Source organism: Mirounga leonina, unplaced genomic scaffold (genome assembly GCF_011800145.1).
Source record: "Mirounga leonina isolate KUSES-001 unplaced genomic scaffold, KU_Mleo_1.0 Mir_165, whole genome shotgun sequence".
NCBI classification, from domain to species: Eukaryota; Metazoa; Chordata; class Mammalia; order Carnivora; family Phocidae; genus Mirounga; species Mirounga leonina.
The window spans coordinates 62,264,034-62,270,033 of record NW_023270415.1 but is presented as its reverse complement, the minus strand read 5'-3'; the positions used below and the strand labels follow the sequence as shown (position 1 = coordinate 62,270,033).

Here is a 6,000-nt window from a genome sequence, read left to right as displayed (position 1 = left end):
TTTCTTTCTTTCTTTCTTTCTTTCTTTCTTTCTTTCTTTCTTTCTTTCTTTCTTTCTCTCTTTCTTTCTTTTCTTTCTTTCTTTCTCTCTCTTTCTTTCCTTCCTTCCTTCCTTCCTTCCTTCCTTCCTTCCTTTCTTTCTTTCTTTCTTTCTTTCTTTCTTTCTTTCTTTCTTTCTTTCTTTCTTTTCTTTCTTTCTTCTTTCCTTCCTTCCTTCCTTTCAATATTTTTATTTATTTGTTTGCGAGAGAGAGAACACAGAGGGAGAGGGAGAGGGAGAAGCAGACTCTGCTGAGCCAGAGAGCCCGATGCAGGACCCTGAGATCACGACCTGAGCTGAAGGCAGACACTTAACCAACTGAGCCACACAGGCACCCCATGGTTGGTCTTTCTTGTGACCAGACTCCACACTAAAATTATCCAGGGGCCTACCTTGAGCCATTTCATTAGCATAAAAACAATATTCTATATCACTTGGGATAGTCCAAGGATTAGAGTCTCCCTCCCAGGAACAAATGCCAATCAAATTCTTTATTCTATGCCATTGCTCTATCCCATCCCACTGCCCAAATTTGTTGTTTTCTAGCACCTTCAGTTCTGTCAGGGGCACTGCCAACCACCCTTTAAGCCTGCCACAGCTTGTCTTTGACTCTGTCTTTCCTTTGCCCTTCTCAAATAGCATGATTTCCCTTGGTTTGATTTTCTTCTCCAGGTTTCCTGGATTCTTCTCTCCTCTCAACTTCTAATGCCACCATTACCCCGCCATTCAGAATTCAAACCCTCAGGAGCCTACGTTGTTGTGGGATTTCTTGACTGATCTGTCTTCCCCCACCTTCATTTACTTCCATCCTTCTTGCACACAACTATCAGATCAATCTTCCTTAAACATCCAAGTAATTAGAGGTGGTTTGTTCCTCTAAGTGGCTTGAATGAGAATCTGTTTTCTCTGTGCTATAAAGTCTCCTCTGACATTACGTTTCCTTGCTTTTGCTCAAAGCAGAGATCAGAAAAACCACCAGCATGCCAAATAGTCTTGAGGAAAAGTACACAGTATGATAACGGGAATGAGCACTGATTCTAGAGTCTAAAAGGTTTGGGTTTGAATTCTGGCTCAATTGCAGGCTGTAGATGCCTATCATTGTAGAGGCACTGCATAGGGCAGAGATGTGAAGTGTGTAGTACATAGATACTTATACATAGAAAATCAAATCTGCAGCTAAATGGGTATTTTTCACACCACACATTTCTCTAAACCCTTCCTTTTTAAGGCACTATACTAATTTCTTATTGCTGCTGAAACGAATTACCATGAACAGGGGTTTAAACAATATGAGTTCATTTTCTTGCAGTTTTGGAGGTCAGAAGCCCAGAATGAGTTTCACCAGACTAAACACAAGATGTTGGCAAGGCTGTGTTCATTGTGGATGCTCTGGGGTAGCACCTGTTTCCTTATCTTTTCCAGCTCAAGGCCACCTGCATTCCTTAAGTCTGTTCTCCATCTTCAAAGCCAGCTAAATCAGGCCAAGTCCTTTTCATGCTACCATTTCTCTGGTTCTCCATCCTCTGCCTGTTTCTTCCACAATTAAGGACCCATGTGATTACACTGGGTCCACCTGAATATTCCAAGCTAACTCCGCATTTTAAGATCAGCTAATTAACAACCTTAACATATCCACACCCTTACTTCCCCATTGTCATTTAAGGTAACATATTTAGAGGTCCCTGAGATTAGGAAATGGGCGTCTTTAGCAAGGGGAGGGCTTTATTCTCTCTCATGCCAAGTTCAGGTGAAGTATTACCTAGGAAGCTTATCCTCATGTCTCTCATTTGTATTGCTCTCTTTCCTCTAACTCAGTAGTTTTCAATTTTGTCACCTGTGACACTTTAAAAAATATTGATGTCTGGGTCCCATTCTTGAGACTGGGGGGTTTAATTGGTCCAAGGTGTGACCTGAGTGAAGGACATTTTTATAAAGCTCTCCTAGTGATTCTAATATGCAGCCAAGGTTGAGAACCACTGCTCCAGCAAATGCCTGTGTTTTCATCTTATCTGTCAATGTAGAGAGGAGGTATCACATGATAATTAAAAGGAAGACTGCTAAATGTCTATATTCATACCTCTTGGCTCTACTTCTAACTAGTGGTCAAATCTTGAGCTCTTTAAGCAATCCCTTGGTGCCTCTGTTTCTTCATTTGTAAACTGGGAGGGATAAAAAGACCCCCTAGCTTTGTTGAGAAGGTTGAATGACATAATGTATATAAAAGTGTTTAGTACAGCACATGCCTTATCTTTGAAACTCACCTAGAAGCTCTGCCTGGGCATAACCAACCACTCTTTCTGTGATTCTCAAAAAATACTTGTTATTTGATGGACAGAAAACAAGCAAGTGTGGCCAAACCACATGATTGCAGCTCTTTGAGCCATAAATCTTATTTTAGTTTATTTTTAGAATAGTTTTGTCATATCTTCACTCTCCAAATATCTTCAACCAGTGTAAGCTGAATGCACATTAGAATCTTTTTGGAAGCTTTTTAAAGTATCAGGCCCAGGATCCACCTCCCCCATCTCTTCCCTGTTATATCAACTCAACTGGAGCCCAGACATCATATCTTTTAGCCCTCAGGTAATTATAATACAGAGCAAGGGATTCCAATCTCGGACCTGGACTAGATGTCTACAACTGTTGCACTCTAAGTACATCTAACAAAGGTAATGACTTATACCTGGGAATGCCATGGTGGGTCTACTGATTGGGAAAGAGTGTAGTAAAAGGGAAGTAGGGAAGGTAAGGGATTTAAAAAGAGAAAGAGGAAGGGAGGAAGGAAGGGAAGGAGGGAGGGAGGGAGAAAGAGACCAGAAACCAGAGAAAGTAAGGAAAGATGGTCAAGTACACCTGAAAGTTATCCCTTGATGATTTGTTGGTACTCATGCTATGTATTAACTATGCTCTTCCACCCCAACTGGGCCTTAAGGAGAGATGGGTATCCATGAAAAGAATCTCATTAGGGTGGAGATTCTATGTCCTTCCCACAGTATGTATTCAAAATCTGTTTCAGCAAACCTGAATCCAACAGCTGTACAGATTTGTTCTGTGGCCACTGAGGCAGGTAGTACTAGAAGTTGTATAAAACAAGACTACACTGAAAGTTTGGGGCTATTCCTTAAACAACTCCAGAGAAGAAATTCCTTGCTCATCCTGGGTAGTACACAGGTCACTATGGGGACTGCAAGGAACGTGAGTCAGAGGAGACAATTACTCAAGAAAGTTGCTCAATCTCCTAACATCCAGTGGTGCCAAGAGGCTCTAAGTAACCGCAAGGTGACTCCCAGGCAGGTGGCCAGAGCACAAAGAAGTTTCCTATCTGCTGCAAAAGGATCTACAGCAAAAACCATATCACAGCTCGAATTTACACATCTGTTATAATGTAAAAAATTCTTTCCCACTTATGATCTTACCTGATTTTTTTTTTTTCAGGGGGGAAAAAAAACACCTTTGTAAGATACATGGGTTAAATATTATCCCCATACTGGAGGTGAAGCTCAAGTCTTGGGCAGTGAGTGACTGATAGAGATAACCCTATCTCCTTTCCAGATGCACTCTTCCTTAAGAAACGCATAATTAATCATGACATAGATGGTTATAAATAAACTATAAGTATTTAAAAACAACCAATTGTCTAGGTGCTGAAAATCAGCACGTGTGGGACATCAATGAGGCTTCATCTAAGAAGGAAAGGTGAGCATGGGGAGGTGTTTTGATATGAAATAACAGTAAATTCCACTGGGAAATGGAAATTTAATATAAACAGTATAAACAGTATATTTTATCAGCAAAAGAAGATTATATATAACATACCACTCTCTATATATTTCTGGAGTGAACATGAAACCTCATTTACCAAATGTGACTGTTATAGGTCAGACATTTTATTAATACTAGTTACTGATTATTAAATATCTAAATAGCAGAATAAGACAAGATTCTTGACATGCATTAACAATCCAGTCCTAACAACTGCCCTATAATATAGGTCATTATTACAAGATGATGATGATGATGATGATGATGATGGTGATTTTTTTAATTATATTTTATTTTTATATTTATATTATATTTTATTATAATAATTATTATTATTCATGTACAAGGAGACTGACGCCCACCAGGCCAGGGCCCCACAGCTGGCGGATGGCAGGGCCATGATTCAGACCCAGGTCGCTCTGACTCCCAGCTCATGCTTTTTCCGCTGCTCTATGCCATCTCCTCTAAGCCCATAATTAAGCAAAATAATATACTCTTCACAAATGAAAAGATCTCATACACGAAAGTGACGAGACGACTTTTGGTTGATGGGCTTCCAAATATGTGGCGGATCCTTTTTCTGGAAACCGCATTTGGCATAAGGGGGCCTAAAGTCCAGACAGTTTTCATGATGTAACTCAAGGTCTCCGTGAATGTTAGCCTTGAGTCTGAAATAGCTCTGAGCCCTCCCATCCTGGCATCTTCCCTGCAACGCCCCCTAGTCCCCCCAGCCAAGCTCAGACTGCCCACAGGACTTGCAGGTGGGTGAGTTGACAATGCTGGTGGGGTTGGAAACAAGGTACACCGTGATCCCCTTCTTCATCCCAGTAACTATTTCCAATGCTCTCACTCTCTTGGAGCTTATTCTCGGCTCTGTAGGGCTTCATGTTTGTTTGTTTTGCTTTCAGGTTTAAACAGGGCTCTTAGCAGCAGTTCAAGACTTTCATAAAATTAATCACTTAGAGCCATCCAGAGGGCTGCTGGAAAGAAACGACCCTCTGTGAGGTGGTGCCTGAGACCGGATTTTGACTGTGATCTGATTTTGCATAAAACTCATTTTCATGGTGCTTCTTTATATCTCCATTCCCATCTACCTAGTCTTCATCAAAGAGCATCTTCCTCCAAGTCCTAAAGTCAGCCAAGTGGACACCCCATGGTTCTCATCACACTCAACAGCCTTACCTGTGAGTCCCAGGGATTCTGCTGCTCTGGCTCCTCAGCAGGTCACCATCTCCCTCAGTCTTCCTTGGCCCCATGCCTTGTCTTCCTTGAGACCCTTTTCCTACCAGGGTTTAGTTTCTGTCAAAATGGAAGCAATCAGAAGTAGTGAAAAGGGGCATTGGAATGACAGTGCAAAGAACTCAGTCTGGGTTTACTTCCCCCTCCCCTCACTCAGCTGACGAGGTGACCAGGAACTAGTCACCTACCTGTTGGAAACTCCTTTTCTCATATATAAAGCAGAGATCACAGTAAATATGTGTCCTACTTGTCTCACAGACCTCTAGTAAGGGTCAGAAGAGAGAGGAAACAAAATGTAAGGTAAGCATTAGTTCATTCACTGCCACTCCTGTGACTAGAGACTATCTCACGGAGCTCCCTTTGACAGAAGGGAGGCGGAGCTGGAAGTGAATTATTATATACGTTGTCATGTGATGGAATAAGGTGTAGAGTGTCAAGGAGGCCTGGAGGAGAGATCCTGGCTGACATCTGGGATAGGGGACGCAGCCAGGTTCCAAGAAGAATCCACAGAGGAAGTCAGATTTGAGGCGGGCCATGATGGCAGAATAGGCATTCTCTGAGAAAACAAAGGAACAAAGAACATCTCAGGACAAAAGACCAGCACATATAAAGAGCTGCTTATGCTAACATAGATTTTGTCACCTAAGTTCCAGGGAAGGCACAATGGCTTTAAGCAGAAAGTGGAATAATAAGACGCATGTTTAAGAAAGATCATTTTAGAGGCAGTGGGGCAAGGAAAACAAGAGAAAAATTATTTTTGTTGCTATTATTATTATTGTTATTATAAGAGATTATCTCTCATGGGGGCCTGAATAGAAATTAAGTATGAGTTGAGTCAAGAGTTCAATTTTCCTCTGCATTGAGGAAAGAGAGTGAACCCTGGGGCAAGACTGGGAAGGGGAAAGAGGCTTTGGCCTTTGTTCCAAGGTAAGGTGACATCCCAGAGTAGGATAAAGGCTC

At 41.6% G+C, this 6,000-nt stretch overlaps 1 long non-coding RNA gene across 1 annotated transcript in view; it reads right to left on the bottom strand.

Moving 5' to 3' along the window:
* LOC118015153 overlaps positions 1-6,000 on the bottom strand; it is a 40,370-nt gene that overhangs the window by 12,809 nt on the left and 21,561 nt on the right. The window contains exon 3 of the long non-coding RNA XR_004680543.1: positions 4,984-5,100. This is a non-coding gene — a long non-coding RNA (uncharacterized LOC118015153). The remainder of the gene's footprint in view (positions 1-4,983; positions 5,101-6,000) is intronic.